This window comes from Mastigoproctus giganteus, chromosome 4 (assembly GCF_048544385.1).
Source record: "Mastigoproctus giganteus isolate SK-2022 chromosome 4, ASM4854438v1, whole genome shotgun sequence".
Lineage (NCBI taxonomy): Eukaryota > Metazoa > Arthropoda > Arachnida > Uropygi > Thelyphonidae > Mastigoproctus > Mastigoproctus giganteus.
The window spans coordinates 176,199,371-176,219,923 of NC_143578.1; the positions used below are offsets into that span (position 1 = coordinate 176,199,371).

Genomic DNA, 20,553 nt, shown 5'->3' on the forward strand with positions numbered 1-20,553 from the left:
TATACATCCCCAGACCATCTGACTGGTGGGGAACTTTACAGTCTGTGTTATGCAGTCAGGATGGTATGCCTCCAATTTGTCTTCTGACATATTACTTCCCATCCGAGCCATGCAGGTTGAATTTCAATTAGTCAGAAAAGATGGCGGTGTCTCACTGCTCTTTTATCCATGAAACGTGCTTTAGCCCAAGCAAGTCACTTCTTCCTCATTTGTTGGGTCAAAAAAGGCTTCTTATTGGGGGTATATAGACCACATTCCAAAAGCAGTCTTGTCTTTGGATATTTCGTGCACATGTTTCAACACCAGTCCAGTTTTAGATCAGGGGCATTAGCATTGCGATTACGAAGGCACAGCCATTTCAAATATCAATCTTGGGAAAGCGTGTCACACTCTTATGGCTTGATCCAGGTCTTCTCTTCACATCACCGATTTCACTCTTTAATTTCAGCACCCAGAATACTGTTGACTGGTGGCAGACTATTTTATCAGCGATAGCACGTGTAGAAAGCCCTTCCTGGGATAGAGCAACAGCTACACTTTTTTCTTGGTGTCAATTGAACATATGAAGCCATGCTTACATCTCCACAAAACATTACTAATGAGCATATATACCCTTCCAATGCCATATTTATAGAAACTGCTGATGCAATACCTTGCAATTACTGATGCAATGGAAGCATCATCTCACACAATACTTTTGTTTTGCAACAAACAAAATGATTAATCAAACAATCTTATACGTTTCACTACAAATATTACTTTTAAGGTGATGCAGTTTTTTGCCTAGCATTAAGTTCCGAGGAAGTTAAAATTATCAAATCGAGATTTGTTCCTAAAGAAGATGCATCTTCTCACGGTATTCGGTTGTTTCTAAAGAATAACAATGATAATAACTATACAGTAGAGCGCTGCTTTTCAGAGTTCCGCTAATATGCCGGTTTTCAATTATATCCATGTTAGTTTTATGTTCAGCACTTGTTCTGCTTTTTCGGCATGACACACTCAACAGCTGAGTGCAAGAAGGGTATCAGGTGCCATTTTATTGTCAATGATTCAGTCTGTTTACGGCATTTGTGTGCTCTGCATCTCTGTATTCTGGTAATTTTCCAAACTTTCACTCTTTTTTAAAGTTATTAAATATAATATTATTTAATTACAATGGCATCTAAGTGCAGTACTGGTAATACAAAAGGCATCTTAAGTCTATTACTTTAAATGCCAAGTTAGAAACGATTAAACTAAGCAAGCAATATATGTCTATGGCTGAGGTAGGCCATAAGCCACATTTGGTTTGCCAAACAGTTAGTATAATTGTGAACACTAAGGAGAAAGTGTTGAAGGAAATTAAGTGCTACACCAATGAACACTAAAGTTATATGAAAATGTGATAGCCTTATTGCTGACATGAAAAAAATTTTACTGGTGTGGATTGAAGATCAAACCAGTCACAATGTGCCTTTAAGCATGAGCCATCATTCAGGGCAAGGCCCTAAGGCTCTTCAATGCTATGAAGGCTGAGAGAGGTAAGGAAGCCATTGAGGATTAATTCCAAGCTAGCAGAGGCTGGTTTAACAGGTTTAAGGAAAGAAGCCATCTCTACAACATCAAATTGTAGGGTGAAGCATCTAGTGCTGATACCGTAGCTGCAGAAAGTTATCCACATGAGCTTTCTAAGATCATTGAAGATGGATATACTAAGCAGTAGAATTAGAAATTATAAAGCCTTATATTGGAAGAAGATTGCCATCTAGGGCTTTTATTGCTAAAGAGAAGTCAATGCCTGGCTTCAAAGTTGCAAAAGACATGCTAACTCTCTTGTTAGGGGCTAATACAGCTAGTGATTGCAAGTTAAAACCTATGATGATTTATCACTCAGAAAATCATAGGGCATTAAAGAACTATGCAAAAGCTAGCCTCCATTTATTATAAATAAAATTCAAAGGTTTGGATGACTGGTAATCTTTTCTCAAATTGGTTCAAGGACTATTTAAGCCAACAGTTGAGGCTTACTGCAAGGAAAAGAAAATTCCTTTTAGGATTTTACTTCTTACAGACAATGCCCTTGGCCATTCTAGAGCTGTAACTGGTTTGTATAAGGAGATAAATGTAATTTTTCCTACCTGCAAATACAAGCTGCAGCCTATGGACCAAGCTGTAAGAACTTTTGTATTGGCTATAGATACGTTAGACAGTGATACAGTAGCTGGGCATACACAAAATAAATTAAAAGCATTTTGGAAAGGCTTCATGATTTTGGATGGTATAAAAATTATTAGAGATGCATGGGAGGAAGTTAAAGAAACAACATTGAAAAATGTTTGGAAGAAGCTAATTCCCACAATTATGGACAATTTTGAGGGCTTTGAGAATCCAGGTGGAGGGAGTCACTACAAACGTGGAAATAGCAAGGGAATTAGAATTGGAAGTATAGCCTGAGGATGTGGCAGAATTTCTTGTTCCTCTTGATGAGACCCAAACAGACAAAAATCTTCTGATTAAAGGGCAAAGAAGAATGTTTTGCAAAGAGGAGTCTCATTCTGATGATAGTCCTGCTGTCCTGAGAGAAGTGACAACCAAGGAATTTGAAGCTATCAACTGTATAGAAATAGAGATGGCAGCTTTTCAGAGGACTGATCCAAATTTCAAAAGTTCTAAAGTGAATACAAGCCTTCTATAAGTGGTATTGCATGCCATAAAGAAACTGAAAGGAGACAATTCATGATGCAAAGTTCACTGCTTTCCTACTTGAAAGTACCATCGCAACATTAGACAGCAACAGCTAGCCTTGAACAATCTTTAACATCAACACAAACCCCTGCAAGAGCTTCATCCAAGTCTCCATCATAAAAACAAATTAGATTCGTTGATGAATCAGATGATGAAAATGTGCCATATCCTTCATTCTTCCTACAATAAATATATTAATTTTTCAAATTCACATTTGTCAGTCATTAAGCTAAGGACAAAAATACTAAGGTAAGCAATATCCGTACTGTATTTTCGTTTTACTTTTGTATCATTTTTTAGGCCTAGCTCTATTAACCACTTAATATATGATAGCATAAACATGTTAACTTTTTTTTGCATTTGCAACAAAAAAGTTAACATGTAAAAAGTAAAAAAAAAAAAAAAAGCTAGGTTCCAACTTTCTGCAATTTTCGCTTGTGGAACCTAACCAGCCATACGAGCGGGCCCTACTGTAATAATTGAGTTTTATCTCAGGATGGAATATACAAAGTTGTTGCCCATGATGTATACCAAAGACAATTGTGAAGAACAATTGAGAAGCATGAGAAATAAAATTCATAAAATGGCAATGATAAATACAGTGGATCTCCCATATACTTTCATTGTTAAAGAGAAAATCATATATGATTAACTCAAATATAGACGTCATAGATGGAATGGTAACTGGTGCAGTTGGTACATTAGAGTATATGGAGTAAGAAGAAGAAACTGAAATTACCCAAGGGGGAAAAAAAAGTGCACAATCTTCAATTGCGACAAACAATTTATGAAAGATAAGTCTATACCCATTGGATGTGTGCCTACTGTTTAACAATTAACAATGATTACGTTTAAGAATAATAGATGATTGGCGTGCAGCTGTACCCAATTTGCTTTGCCGCCTATACATGCATCTCAAAAGGAAATCTTTAATGAAAAACGGTATACAATTACAAGAAACATCAAGACAGCAACTTGCATATGTGGCGTAACCTCATTACATATAACCAATTCTCAACAATTTCACATTCTACCACTGAAAGGGAATGAGTAATGTGAAACTTTATGGAAATAGATTGTTTAAAAAAATAAAATAACCTAAGGTTTTTACAAAGTTACAAAATTCTCTCCACAACACCAATTTCTCAATAACATCAATGAATGTACAAGTTTACATAGTCCTTGACTCCTTGCTACAACTGAGCAAAATATTAGTTTTGGGTGAAACAAGGGTAGATAATGACGATTGTGTACCTTCATCATTATTTCATTGAGTGACTCAATACAAAATACCCAATGTTAGTAGTGACAATATAGCTATACACCAACATGAAGAATCGACATTATCAGTACATTGCATATCTTCGCAAAACACAAGAAGAGATAAAATCTGCCACATTTGTGGATTGCAGTAATTTCAATAATGAACCCTTCATGATTGCAATCTACATTACTCCTGAAACAGTGGTAACTGGCATCTGAAATTCGTATATAAAAATTTAGTGCCTTATTTGATCTAAGGAGCAAAATTAATAGAACCACTGGATCGTTTGCCTATTATACTTGCTAGTGATTTCAATATACAATTGAATTCCAAAAATGGAAAGGAATTGTGTGAAAACATCTTCAATTTGGATTTATCATTGGATGTATCAATAAATACTACACGCAAATGGAACCTCTATTAATAGCATAATAAGTCGTGAACACAAATATTGAAGGGAAAAAAAAAAAAAATTCTTATTTTAATTATCATAGACCAATGGGCAGAGAAGTCCAACTTTTTTTTTGCTTAGAGAATTTAAAACCACATGAAAGCAATGTGAATACTAATTTCTATTTGAATTCATCTATTTCAAATGAATCCACTGTGCACTGCCAATTAACTTTTCCATTTTTGAGAAAAGAATAAAAACCATGTCCAACTTTGCCATCATGACTGGCCAGTAATTCAGATCCAAGAATTTGACAATTTCTTGGATCTGTACCTGGTAGATGCCCATCCCTGAACCTCAAAATACATAGATAAAGTAAATGATCCATTGATGCTTTTCCAATCATTTCAGCATATCATAATGTATATTACCTGGGTTTTTTTTTTTTTTACCAGAAATGTCTACTAATGCTTTAGGATTCACAATTAGGTTCTCATGATGCTCTAGAATTGTAGGAGAATAAGAAATACAATCCCTTATCATTTTGCAGATTTTATCCCAAATAACCACAGTGTCAGTTGACTAACTGAATATATTTCTAGTTTCTATGTAAAGTCCCTAGAAAAAAACCTTATTTTTTTAATGTACTTCAAGAAAAGTGACTCACAACAACTGCAAAAAATCATTTACTTGCAACCATATCAATATTAGTACATTAATATTAGCAGTTTCAAGAAAGCAGGTTGATACAGTAGTTTAAAAAAAAAAAAAAAAGCCCCTATCACCTGTTCACCACCTCCAATAGTTTTGTCTAAGTCTTCCTTGAATATATTCGAACTACCAATATTCACGACAGATGGAAGTTTGTTCCAACAATCAACTACCCACTGGCTGAAGGCAAATTTTCACACTTCTATCCTACAACCATCCTTCCTCAATCTGAATTTCTGTCCCCTTATGTGTACAGGCTAAGCAAGAGAAAGAATGCCATCATCACTGAGTTTAATTCAAAGCCTTAAACACATCACTCAGATGTTGCAGTTGCCTACTCTCCAGACATTGCCATTTGTAGAACTGAAGCCTTTCTTTGTAAGAGTGCCTTTTGTTCCCCTCACCAATATTGTTGCCTTTTTCTTCACCCAGTGCACCAGCTTCATATCCTTCCTAAAATGAGGTCTGCACACCTGTATGCAGTACTCAAGATGTAGCCTGACCATTGCCTTATACAATGGGGTAATCACCTCCTTATCCCTTCTGGATAAGGAGGTGATTACCCCAATAAGCCCAGCACTGAACCCTGTTCAGTGCTGGGCTTAATGGGGGTAACATTAATATTAAGTTAACATTAACCCATGTTGGGCCCACTGCTAACATTAGTCCATGAAGAGCAGTGTCCATTAATAACCACTCTTTCTTATCCTACTCAACCATCCCTTTATCCAAAGCAGCAACTTGCCCTGAATGCTACACTACTCCAATTTGCACAGCAGTTGTTTATGTGCAACAGTATGAAAAGGCTTTCTGAAATCCAAGTATTTAATATTATATTACATCAAAATTATTTTTTGCATCCACATCCTTGGTTACTGCATCACAGTATACAATCAAATTGGTCAAACAAGCTTGCCCCTTAACAAATCCATGCTGTGACTTCAATATTAGTGCACTAATGTGTGCACTCGCTGGAACAGAAGATAGGACAACAGCAGCACTATATTTTGCACTTCATATCAAAAGCACTCTCAAAAATAGTCAACAATGGCAAATTCACTTATCTTATTAGCTGCAGCCATATTAGCAAGAACACCAGCAGCATAATTAAGATGGCAAATGTGGCCTCAACCATAAATGCCAAATGGGGATACTCAGAATAATGAATTTATTGATTTATCTTTAAAATAAAAGATAAGATTTTTATGTTCTATATCAATTATCATTATATCAAATATTTCCTATGGTCTTCCAACAGAAGTATTTTAGAAGAATTTTAAACAATCTTTTAAACAATCAAACAAACACCTAAAGAAGTTTCACCTCAAATATATAAATACATACAAGGTATAGCAATAAAGTTCGACTGATGCTATTGCATCATGTTGAAGGAGTTTGAAAATAAACAGAAGTGGAATGTTGTACCTCAAACTTCCTTCACCTAATGGTGTTAGAGATTTGCCAGTAGGATGGCAAGTTGCAAGTAACAACCAGTTTCATTAGTAGCATTAACATTCAATGTCACAATTTGGCAATGGAGCAATGAATGAATATCAAGTTTTGCTTTAAACTTACAAAATCTGCAACAAAAATATATGAAATATTGAAAACTATTTATGGTGATGAAAATAAATAGAAGTGGAATGTATGGTGATGAAAAGTTAAGTCATACCAGTATGTTTAAATAGTAAGTGATTAAAATATGGGCATGAGCATGTTCGCAAAAAATCCAAGAAGATTAATGATAGCTACGATGCCCTTTAATTATCATTTAATTCTTCCCTTGGAAATAGACAACACTTATTTCCATTTTCCAAATTCTTAATGTTGAACCCATGTGTCTCCACATTCGAATGGGGGGGGAAGTTATAATATAAAAGCAAGGATTTATGACTTTGTTCACAAATGTCTCATTTTGCTCTTGTTTGTTTAATCCTCCATGAGTCACATTACTAAATGGAATACAAGTGCTAAGTCTTTTCGCTCTTCTGTTATAATCTCTTCTCAAAAAATTGATAAAATTATACACACAATAGTAATGAAATAGTAGAATTATAAAATTTTGTTAGTGCAGTTTAAATCATATTCTACACAACCCTCAAGGAAGGTGGGGGGACAAATTCCACTTGTTGAATGAGCCATTGTCTATACACTAGCTACCAACAAAAAAGGGGGGGAGGGAGATAAGTCACTCACTAACTTAGCATCTAGTAGATGCTAACAAAACAGCTACCTTCTTCATCTCTAGTAAACAGAAAATACAGCATATAAAAATAACTAAAGAGAAAATAGTACATGGGGAGAACATCTCATTCGTGTATTAAGAATTTGCAGATAAAGGAACCACTAGGTGGCAGCAATTGCAGTGTACTGATGTGGGATTTACTTAAAGATATAATTACCATCAGGGCTAAAGTAAAGGGTTTCTGCTTCCTTAAAGGCAAGTACAGTGGTCTCACAGTTTTTAAATTCTGTACAGTGGGATCAACTGACGATGTTACCAACAGTAAATTCTAAGTGGGAAGCATTCAAGGAATTAATCGTGGATGCTACTAAAAGTTTCATACCCATTAAGAAATATAGTTCAAGGTTTAGGCCTAAATGGTTATCAAATGACTAATGAGACTCGTGACAGAGAAGAAAAATGCATGGGATGCATATAAATTATCAAGCGACTCAGAAGCCTATGGCAGATATAAGCTAGTCTGTAATCAGGTCACAAAGGAGGTTAGCCAGGCGAAAGCAGATTACGAGAAATCTTTGGCAAAAGATGCAAAGAAAAACAGCAAGGATTTCTTTACTTATATAAACTCTAAAAGGAAGGGGATGAATCTGATTGGTCCACTTGATATCGATGATCCTGCTCAGATAGCAAACAAACTGAATGAGTATTTTGCATCTACATTCACACATGAGGAGTTATTAAGGTTTGAAAATGGCAGAAGGTTATCAAATTGTAGCAGAGTGCTTAATGATTTTGTAATAACTGAGAACAAAGTGGAGGAGAAATTGTTGAAGTTAAACATAATGCACCTGGGCTGGATGGGATCTATCCAGTTATATTAAAGGAGGCAGCAAAGCAACTAAGCAAACCCTTAGCCATAATTATGAGAGCATCCTTGGACTCAGAGGAGGTCCCCATGGACTGGAGATGTGCAAATGTATCCCCAATTCACAAAGGGGGATCGAAGGGTGACACGAGTAATTACAGATCAGCTAGTTTAACTTCTGTGCCGGGTAAAATAATGGAGTCACTGGTTAAAGATGCATTGAAGGATCATCTAGACAAGACTGCGGCAATAATTCAGACATAGCATGGGTTTGTTAAGGGAAAGTCTTGTCTGACAAATTTGAGAGGATATTATGATGTGGTTACAAAGGAACTGGATGCAAAAAATAATTTTGATATCATATATTCGGATTTCAGGAAAGCTTTTGACACTGTTGTGCATGGAAGACTATTGTACAAATTGGAGCAGAATGGTATTAAGGGTAAGTTGCTACAATGGATGAAAGGATGGTTGAGTGGGAGAAGACAGAGGGTAATAATTAATGGGTGCTGCTCTTCATGGACTAATGTTATTAGTGGAGTCCCACAGTTCAGTGTTGGGTCCTCTATTGTTTTGTATATTTATCAATGATATTGATGAAGGTATATCAGGCTTAGTGTCGAAATCTGCAGATGATACAAAGGTTGGCAGGGTTGTTAATGACAGTAATGGCAGTGTGCTACTGCAACAGGATCCAGATAATTTGGGCAGATGGGCTAAGAAGTGGCAACTGAAGTTTAGCCTTGACAAATGCAAAGTACTGCATATGGGTAGAAGTAACCCCAGAGAAACACTTTGTGTTACTACACTTAAGGTGGTAGAAAATGAAAAAGACCTGGGAGTAGTTGTGCAGTCAGATATGAAGTTTTCTGAGCAATGCAGACAGGCTGCCAGGGCGGATCATGGGGTTTTGTCAATGATATATAGGAATTTTGCTAGCAGGGAAAAAGAGGCGATTGTCCCTTTGTATAAGGCAATGGTCAGGCCATGCCTTGAGTACTGCGACAGGTCTGGAGGCCTTATTTTAGGAAGAATGTAGATTTGCTTGAACGTGTACAGAGAAGGGCAACAAGATTGGTGAGGGGAATGAAGGGATCCTCTTACCAAGAGAGGCTTAAGTTCTGCAAATTGCAGTGGCTGAAGATTAGGCACCTGCACGGTAATCTGATTGAGGTATATAAGGCCTTGAATGAGTTGAGCACGCTGAATTCTGATGGGATCCTTCCACTTGTTCAGATTACGAACCTAATGGGACATAAATTCAAATTAAGAAAAGACAGATGTAGAATAGATGTGCAGAAATTTGCCTTTAGCCAGCGGGTGGTTAATTGCTGGAACAAACTTCCATCTGTTGTTGTGGAAGTTGATAGGTTAAATAAATTTAAGGAGGAACTGGACAGATTTTTTTTTTTTTTTTTTTTTTTGGGCTGATGCTGCATAAGCTCATACACTTGCTTTCTTGCATCACATGCCACTACTACTACTATTTTATGCCCAAATTGGAAAAAATAATTAACAGGAGAAAAAAAACAAAACAAAACTGCCAACTACTGACATCATATGACTAACAAAAGGTTAAAATGTTTAAAATTTTCCATTTCAGGATATTAATGGATGAACTTTTGTATTTTGCACTTCGCCTGCTGTCATGCAGTCTGTATTTCACCAAGACTGAGTTGTAGAAAGCACCTAGATGTGATTAGAATGATGACAAGCAGATAGACATACTTTAAGTATTTTTAGTTTTCTGATAATTTTAGTATATATTCTTCAAAATCTACTGCTATATTACCAATTCATATTTGGTAGATTACATTTTCATCAAAATGAATTTTACTGCAATAGGTTTTTTAGTGAGACTGTTTCAACTTCTACTAGAGAAATCTAGTAAGCTAACAAATCTAGATGTGCACTCCTTGATTAATGAATTAATCAAGGAGTGCACATCTAGATCACAGGTAGGCAACCTTCTGGCACATGTGGTCAACAATTAATTTTCACCTTTTAGCACTACAGAGGATCAGCCACAAACAGCACTGTAAGCAGAAAAGCATTAAGTGTAACTGTTTCAGAATTATTTTTTATATTTCTTCAATATTTTAGTAGATAACATTGATTTACAGTTTTGTTTTGTGTTCTTTTTGCAATGCTTAAGAAGCAATGATTATTATGAAAGCTGAAAACTTCCACAACTAATCCAGCATGCTTGCTTTGTAGATGCCAGACTGTAAAATGTAGTCTTTCTACCCTCAAAGATATCAGTTTCTGGAGCAAAAGAGGGTTATAATCTCCATCATGAAATCCTAAAAAATACATATGAGAAAGTTTATACATAAGTAGAAGAACTCCATTAATAGCAAAATAAAAATGTAACATATAACAGTTATCGCAAAATCATTTAGCTCCCTGTCAGAGTTTGATAAACTGTTTCTTTGCACCCAAACATCTCAGAGATGACAAAAAAGATGATATGAGATGCCAAAAACAACTCATTCTGCTGTACCTTGCCTAACCTTCGTTGCAGAGTAGTTTATATACCATAGGATTTGGTGTCACCCAATAATTTATACACATGTACATTTTTTTCTCTACCATGGAGTCTCAATACTTCATCTGAAATCCATTAAAATCTTGAAAGTATTCCTTTATCGAAAAGCATTCGAAAAGCATTCAGGGAAGTAATGAGTTTCCAGGGACTACAATTACTTCACAAAATGCTTCCCATTTAGAACATGCTGTCAGAACCACATCATCAGCTGGTCTCACTGTATAGAATTTAAAGACTCTCAGACCAACGTAGTCACCTTTACAAAAACATAGTTCCCAGGGACTACAATTACTTCCCAAAATGCTTCCCATTTAGAACATGCTGTCAGAACCACATCATCAGCTGGTCTCTCTGTATAGAATTTAAAATCTCAGACCAACTTAGTCACCTTTACAAAAGCAAAAGTCCTTCGCTTACCCTTGAAAATAGCTACTTCTTTAAGTAAATCCCCATCAGTATACTGTGATCACTGCTACCCAGAGAGTCTTCTGCATATTCTTAATGCACTAAGAATCACTGCTGATAATAAGGCCAAGAGTATTGCTTTTTCTTGTTACCTCTCTAACATGCTGCTGCAAAAAACAGTCATCCAATAAAGTCAAAACTCTTCCTACTGCAAAAGTAACCAACCCACAAGTTCTAGTGAACATCTGGAATGTTAAATCCCCAATATAAGATATTCTAACTTACTGGCTCACTATTTCTCTGTATAGTTGTTCCTTATGTTCATCAGGCTTAAAACACTCATACTCTCATTTTTGTTTTTACAGTGCTAATTATGCTACACTAACTCAACATTGCAATAGCCACCTATATCAACTGGATGCAGTGCATTAGATTTAATATGCTTCTTAACTAACAGTATGACCCTTCCCCTCATGGTTTCTTAAGAACCTCACGATACATTCTGCAGATGCCTCTTCCACTAAAAGGTGATTCTGAGCAGTTGTTGAGTCCACTGACTCTTTTCAGACAGGCCTGTATGGGAGAAATTGGGGCTGCAGTGGAGGGTTAGACCACAACAACAAGCCTGGGGGATTACACTGTGGTTGCTTCATTGATGGATGACCTGCGATGCAGTGGTGTTAATGTGGTTCCAGGGACTGTATATGGAAACAGAATGAGATATTCCCCTTTATTGTTAACTGCTGTACTGGTGGGACTGTTCAAATTTGAGGAAAAGTTGGCTTCTTCATTGTGACCACAATTCCTGGTTTAGAATTCTACTTCTTGGATTGGACTCATACTCATTTTGAATATTCATGGTATTGCACTGAGAATGAACTGATCCTCTACGAGGAATCTGAGATAATTGTGCATCAACATTGTTCAGTGGTATTCTACTTCTCGTATTCAAATTATGCATCCCCTAAGTTTGAGTGACGCCACCTCTCTTATATCTGCCCAATGTCCACATTTGTTATCTTATCCAGTACTTCCAATTCAAATTTACTTACTATACTCCCAGTTAGTGTACATTCAAGTATACATGCACCTGTTTTTCCTCCCTTTTTTCCCACTGCTGCAAAATGTTTTTCCGTTGTTGCATGACTGCCCACAAACACAGAAAAAAAAAAAAAAAGTATTTTGCGAAATACTCCTTGGACCACTGAATAATCCAATAACCTTAAGATCACCAGGTGTCTAATTTTGCCATAGAACTGACTTTGGCTGCTAAATCTTCAGTCTGCTGATGATGCTAGTGGGAGCCAGATGTGTTCAAAGCCGCTAAGTTGACTTTTTTTTATTTATTAATTTGAAATTATTGTTTTTGTATAACTTTTGATTTAAATTTAGTAGTATAGTATTTTTTTGTGATTTTCTGATTATTTTTGGTGCATTTATTCTTTACTCTGCCTTGTAACTGCATAGAAAACCACAGTTGATTTCTGCGGGAATTGAATCCACAGCAACATTCAAATCTGCTGCCATTGTTTTCATATCTATGTAGCTGTTGTTATTTGGTTTTCAGGAGCATTAGCAACTAAGGCCATATTGCTCTGGGGATATGCAGTGGTCATTCACTGACCTTTCTGCATCCTCCGTATTTGGTGGTCACAGGCTCGAACCCCGGTCTAATCAAGAAGCGTGTGCTACGCACTGTTGTTCCTGCCCACCTGGCTATGGAGGTGCCCTATCGATGCAGCAGATACTAGAAGTGTCTATGTAACTTGTAGCAGTGTAATCAGTATCGGCAGAGGATTATAAATTATAAATTACAGCACTATCACATGTTTTAATAATTTAACTTGTCACATAGATCGTAACGTATGACAGTAATATTCATATATTGAATCTTTTGATACTGTTGCACCTGGAAGACTACTGTACAAATTAGAGCAGAATGGCATTAAGGGCAAGTTGCTACAATGGATAAAAGGATGGTTGAGTGGGAGAAGACAGAGTGGTAATCAATGGACACTGCTCTTCGTGGACTAATGTTATTAGTGGAATCCCCAGGGTTCGATGTTGGGCCCACTGTTGTTTTGTATATTTATCAATGATATTAATGAAGGTATATCAGGGTTAATGTCTAAGTTTGCAGACGATATGAAGGTTGGCAGGGTTATTAATGACAGTACACTACTGCAACAGAATCTGGAAAAGTTGAACAGATAGCCTGAGAGGTGGCAACTGAAGTTTAAAATTGACATATGTAACATACTGCATATGGGTAGCAGTAACCCCATAGTAACATACCAACTGGGTGATACTATACTCAAGGTAGTGGATGATGAAAAGGACCTGAGAGTAATTGTGCAGTCAGATACTGAGTTTTCTAAGCAGTGCAGACAGGCTGCAAGCATAGCGCATGATGTTTGTCAATGATATACAGGAATTTTGCTAGCAGGGATAAGGAGGTGATTGTCCCCTTGTATAAGGCAATGGTCAGGCCACACCTTGAGTACTGTATACAGGTCTGGAGGTCTCATTTTAGGAAGGATGTGGAGCAGCTGGAATGAGTACAGAGAAGGAATGAATGTGATTGGTGAGTGGGACAAAGGGTTGCTGTTATGAAGAAAGACTTGAGGTCTGAAAATTGCAGCATCTGGAGACTAGGCACCTGCTAGGTGATCTAATTGACGTTTAGGACTTGAATCATTTGAGCAAGCTCAATGCTGATGGGATTATTCCTCTTGCTGAGATTACTCACCTGAGGTGACAAATTCAAATTGAGGAAAGACAATTGTAGAAATATGCAGAAATTTGCCTTTAGCCAGCAGGTGGTTGATAGTTGTTACACACTTCAATCTGTTATAGTTGTAGTCAACAACTTAAATAAGTTCAAGGCAGAACTAGACAAATATTCGAAGTAAATGGATGGGTGAAATGAGAGGGGTTTATCTTTTTTTTTTGGCTTGTGCTATAAAAGCTTGTTTTCTTGCATCATATGCCTCTACTAATGCTAATGCTAAATTAACCTGAAATTAATAAAATATGAATTTAAAAAATTAACAAAAAAAACAAAAAGATAAATGTCAAATGCTACTGTAGGTTTAATTTGTGATATATTTTCAAATGGGTCTAAACCTACAAAAATGCAATTTTTTTAATATATAATTTCAAGTATTTCTTGAAAGAAAAAAAAAAATTTAATAGAAACCCCGGGGGCTCACATCTGGTGAGTATGGGCTTGGCACACCCAGGGTCCTGAGCTGGATATCATCATTCTTCTGTTTCTTGGTGATTCCCTTCTACTTTTGACTCTCTCTCTCTCTCTCTCTCACAGGGTTACTCGGGAACTTTTTTTTTCCTGGTGCAGCATAAGGCACCAGGCTTCCTTGCTTCATATGGATATTAATAATAAACTGAAAAAACAAAACACTATAGAAGAATTCTTCTTGGATTTCTCCATTATATCAATAGTTATCCTCAATCTAACTTTTATTTATTATTTTTATATTCTAATTTTGTTCCTCCATTTTTCAATTTCCTCTTTTCCATAGCTGTCTTCACTCCTTCTATCCATATGCTTCTATGGGGGTGGGGTGTCCATTCCATTGCTTTTGTAGGTAGTCTCTCTCTCCCATTCTTATAACATATCCATACGCAAAAAAAAAAAAAAAAAAATTACGGATATGTGTTTTGATAATTATCGATAATGTTACTATATCTTTGCATAGGTTTAAAGTTGTGCATGCCAAGGGTCAGGCCAGTAGCGTATCAACCAGGTATCGTCGTGAGGGGGGGAAGAGGCGTGAAAACCAGGTTTTTGAGTGTTTTTTCAGATAGACCTAGGAACACTTATACGCATGGTTAAGGGAGTCATATCCCCCCCATTTACCCCCTGGGTCCAGTACGCTGCGAGACTCAATCCGTAAGTCACTACAAAGTATGCGCAGCGCGTTGTTAAAACTATGGTTCTGGGTATCGACTGCTTTAATTAGTTACAGTGAAGTTGTAAACTCTTCTGATAAAACACAGTATAAAAAGAAATTCATTTTTACGGATAAGAGGATGAAACAATCGTTCTTCGTGGGTGTCAAAATCCAGTAAGTACAGAGAGAGAGAGGATATTCTGAAATCCATACGATTTCAGTGGTAATTCATTAATTAATTTATTTCGGAATTATTTAATTTTTAATACTGTTTCTAACTGTACGTTTGAGCAGCACCAAATGTTCTATGAAAAAATTTATGGGTGCGGTCCTAGTTCCAGAAAACATGAAACATGGGCCACCGGCTGATCCAAATTTGATACTCCTCGGTTAAGCAACGTAACAAACGAAAATACTAAGCAAACGGCTTAGTATTTTCGACAAGTAATCTGAACACCAATCCATAACTCACTACTCAGATTAGTATTTTAATTTTATTTATATGTAAATTGTGATATGTGCCGCGGAATTGCACTCCGCCCCAAAAATACGCAGCATCTTATTTAGAGAAATATCTTTAGTTGTGAAAAATAAAATTACACACCTGCGATAACACTCCTGTAACAGTCTAGAGTATAGTGGAAAAACTACAAACAGCACTAAAATCATAATTACATGAAAGCGTACTACAGGTTTCAAAGGTAATCAAAATAAATCAATAATTAGTTAACTATCCAAAATGAACGAGTTAGGCACTTCAAGTAGATCTCATCTTACCACTTACGAATTAAAAATTTTATCCTCCTATTTACCAAAATATGTGACGAATACATGTGATATTTCAACACTTCGAAAATAAATAAATATATATATGGAAGTAAACTATCCAAACAAATAGTAAAAGTTATTCTTGCGGAAGTATTCAAAATGATGTTAAAATTTGAAGAAATCTTGCATTCTAAATCTTCATCGCCTAATAAATTGTTAATGTCTCGAAAGAATGGGTGTATTTTTTCCTAAATAATATGCAAAATTAGCAATGATACTCTTGCTATACGTTACAAAGCTGCGCACCGCCACTTTTCCAAGTGCATATGCAGTTCTATACATATCACAGCAATAAGCTTGGCAAAAATTATTTAAGAAATTTATCTCATGCTGAAAAAAAAAGAAAACAAGCTAGATTCTTAATTAACTTTACTAACAAAATGAAGCATGATAGTAAACCTACCAATTCCAATAACACGTTAGGCTTATGGTAGATAAAGATGACAGCTGCAGGTCTTGGAAGAGTGGCTAGCAGTTTGGAGCAGTGCCGTTTTATGACAAAACAGTTAGAGCAAACAGGAGCCCGTATGCACTTCTCTGTAATACCCCAAATCCTCCAAGTGCAAGTACACCAAAAAGGGATTTCTGCTTACCATCCACAATCTTCAAATAGGCACTTCTTATAAAAAAAAAGCTGCTGCAAACAACGTTAGAAAACACATTAATATCCCACAAGCTTCACGACTATCTAACCTCCACCTTCTCACTCTCCTCGCTATGGCCGTCTACGGTTATTCACTGTCGACAACAGCCTTGATGATCATCGCGCCATCTCGTGAACAAATGTCGTTGCATATCACTAAAAATGATCGAACTCTTAGGCCGTTAACCTCCGATTAATACAACTAACTTGAAATTCATAAATACTGTCTGTACAGTTAACTTGAAATTTATAAATACTATACTTCAATTTACAGACAGTTTCGGAGAATGAAATAGTGCTTTAATCTTATTAAAATATAACAGAGTCCACAAAAAATCGAATTCTATCAATAACCAATACCAAATAATTTAGATAGTCTGGGGCCTGGCTCATATTTTTTAGAGGAGCTAAAATAAGATCGCAAAGAATCCCCTGGATCAACAGTAATCGTACTAGTCCGGTATCCTCCGCGATCCTGACACCTTGGAGCAACTGTGCCACTGCTGCCTATCATCAAATTGAAGAATTCGCAAAAAAAAAAAATAAATAAATAAATAAATAAAAGAACTGAAATTGGACGAGTCCGTAAAAATACTGAAATGTTTTCAGGAGTTTAAAGACTATACTTAGATTAAAAATAGTAATTTTGAATGAATGCAGGGGAATATTTTTTTTAATGGATGAAATAAAAAAATATATGAAACAAACCGATTAAAAAAAAAAGGTACTCTAGTAAACCTGTTTAATCATGCGCACAGGGGCTCACATCTGGTGAGTATAGGCTTGGCAAACCCAGGGTTCTAAGCTGATATCATCATTATTCTTTCTTGGTGATTCCCTTCTACTTCTGACACGACTATCTAACCTGCATCTCTCTCTCTCTCTCTCTCTCTCTCTTTCTCTCTCTCTCTCTCTCTCTCTCTCGGGGTAATGCGGGATTTTTTTTTTTTTTTTGGGCTTCCTTGCACCATATGGCTAATAATAATAATAATAATAATAATAATAATGATTTGATTGCACAATTCAGATAATGGGGTGGATTTCCCTCCTCCCCACAGTCACACTATTTTCCCATTATCTGCAGTAGTGCAACGGGTCAATTTTAAGTAGAACGCAGGCTGTTTTTTTTTTTTTTTTTTTTTTATCTATTGAGAATCCACCTGGCAGGGAGATCAGGAAGGTGATCAACCGTCCGTAAATTTACGGAGAATGCACATTTAAAAAAAAAAAAAAAGAAGGTTCTAGTCATCAGCAGGGAAAATCAGATGGCAAATCACACCTGTCTCCAATAAGTGGGGAGTGGAGCACAGGAAAAAGAAGCCCAGAAAACTCCCTTCCTTGAAAAACTTCAGCCAAAATCCCTGGCAAAACTTTTATCCTACTGATAACTTGACCACCCAACGCTTCACGAGTGAAGAAAAGAAAGAGATAATGTTTCTTCTGATTTGAAAGTGGTTTTGATCAGTGGCTCGTTATCCTATAGGCAAAAAAGACATCTGCCTAGGGCCCGATCAGAGGGGGAGGGAGGGAAATCACTGTTTATAAAACTCATTGCTGCTTTTTACTAATATTTTTAAGTGATTTTTATCGGAAACTGAACTTTCTACCTGCCAATGTCAATGAACTTTATTTGAAAAATAATTTGAATAACTTGAAAATTGCGTTTTTTTTTTTTTTTTTCAAAAATGGTTTTACCGATTTTGATGAAATTTTATATTTAGTTCTTATGTCATATAATTTGTTTGTTTTTTTGTCACAATAAAATGAAATTGAAAATGTTCATTAGTTTTTTATTTAGATGGGGGCCCCCAAATTCCATTTTGCCTTGGGCCCCAGGAAGGTATAGCGCAGCCACTGGTTTTGATGCGGCTGAAGAAGGGGATCTGAACAGATCGGATGCAGCTGTATGTTAATGTAGGTCATTGCAAGTTCGGTTTTACTTTCAAACGCAGAGGATGACCACCAGCTTTTAAATTTAAATATACTGTACAGTCAACGGAGTTATATGAAATTTTGTGAAGAACAATGCAACACAGTGAATATTTTTATTAACAGGTCCAGCCTATATTATACATATTCTCTATTTACAATAATCATTTCAATAATAAACGAATAAAAACACGAGATCGTTTCAACTTTGAAGTTTAACCGTAGGTGGAACTGTGCGATACACACAGTTCCACATTTTAGCCCCAGTGGTTGAATCAATGCCTAGTTGGCAGGTTGCCCATAAGCATTTTTTAGAGGTGATAAAACGAGTCAAAAGAATTGCAGAGTGAGCAGTGCGATTTGAACAGTGCACCAAACTTGAATGAAAAAGTTACTAATCTATTTTCAAAAAATAAAAAGCGAAGAATGGATTTCTTTGTAAAATTTCGAGATTACCCAAGTTAATCCAATTAATGTTTTGTAGTATTTTTAACCTGCTTATTATTATTATATATTTATTTTTATTCTTGCCATTTATGTCTACATGTCTTATAACCAAGGCAATTTAACATAACTTTAAGAAGCAGCACCCCCATGGCGCCTCCGTAGCCAGGTGGGAAGGAGCAGCAGTGCGTAGCACATGTTTCTTGATTAAACCGTGGTTCGAGCCCGTCACCACCAAATAGGGAGGATGCGGGAAGGTCAGGGAATGACCACCGCATATCCCGGAGCAATATGGCCTTAGTTGCTAATGCTCTTAAAAACCAAATAACAAACAAACCAAATAACAGCACCCCCATACATCAGAATCACGAGCCGCCACTAATGTTGATGTGATGTAAGATATCTTATGGTAGCGAGTACTGTATCTGAGGAAGCATAAACGGGACAATCTGTTTGTTCAGGATAAGGAGAAGAGCTTTCTCTAGAACTTTTAAAAGGCTTTGGAGATTTAAAAAGTGCATGTGAGGGCAATTTTATTAAGTAAGGCAAGTATGAATTAAAAATTTCACTCTACCTGATTATTTGGCTATAGACGAATATTAGTTATTAAAATTAATAATAATTTAATAAAATTAATCAATGTTATCATTAAGATAATATTCTTGAGTTAGTTTGAAAGTGTGAAAAGAATATATATATATATTTTTTTTTTTTTATGAAAACCCCAAACACGAGAGGTATTAGAACCTATAGTACTTGGTACCGTGCTTGGGTTGGAGGTTGAGAAGACGAAAGAAGATATTTGTTGACATTAGACTTGAACTTCTGTAGACTGCAATTTTCAGGAAAGACATATGACATATAATAATAAAATATTATTATTTTACTTATATTTTAATTGATTATACCTTTGTTTACTAGATCGGTTTGTAACTGTAAGCTGAGCAATATGTATTCAAAATAAACGATAAAAATGTTTATTATCTATTTTTTATTATGTGTTTTTATTTTATTATCGTATTTTATTATATTTTATGTATTTATGTTTTATTATTTAATATGGGTTTGAATATTCTGAGAGGGCAGCTGTGTATCATCAATGCAGTATATCGACGTGAAGTGTACTTGTCTACTAGTTTTGATTGTGATCGTTAATATTCATTTTGGTGTTAAGTTCCCTGTCAAGTGAAGTTAATGTTTACCTATGTGGATATAATATTGCCTTAAAGCAGAATAAAACAGCGTAAGCCCTCTAAATGACCGAAATAACAAATGTGTATGTATTTATCGAACTTTGGGCAGCAGATCACAACCTTGCCGCCAACTGGCAGCGATTCCTCCTCAGAAGTCTGAGGCTATATTAATTGAATAGGTAAGTTTTTCGATTTTAATTCATACTTTATACAAAAAAAAAACACATAAAGTTTTTTTTTTTTTTGTAGAAAGCGCAGTAGTACGGCATATCAGTACCTTCTGCATCATACACTTCAGTGATACGAAACTACGTAATGTAAGCAACTGGTCATGAATATTTGAATTTGGGAGCTTTTGTGAGAGGCTGCAGCAAGTGCCGAAATGAAAAAAAAATTACGAAAAGGAACGCTCGTTAATAAAATATTTTTAATAAGGACATATGACATTAACTGATGATGAACCGAACGGCTTCCGAGCCCTGTTTGTAGTAATATGCAAAAAATAA

The 20,553-nt window shown here is 36.0% G+C and overlaps 1 protein-coding gene across 6 annotated transcripts in view; it reads right to left on the reverse strand.

Annotated features, from left to right (window-relative positions):
- The window catches only part of LOC150087215 (tyrosine-protein phosphatase Lar-like), a 1,652,393-nt gene extending 1,635,794 nt beyond the window's left edge, over nt 1–16,599 (reverse strand). For all 6 annotated transcript variants that reach the window (XM_090371077.1, XM_090371082.1, XM_090371081.1 and 3 more), the window contains exon 1: nt 16,242–16,599. The gene's annotated coding sequence lies outside the window, so the exon portion shown is untranslated. The remainder of the gene's footprint in view (nt 1–16,241) is intronic.
- Nucleotides 16,600–20,553: the final 3,954 nt, after the last annotated feature.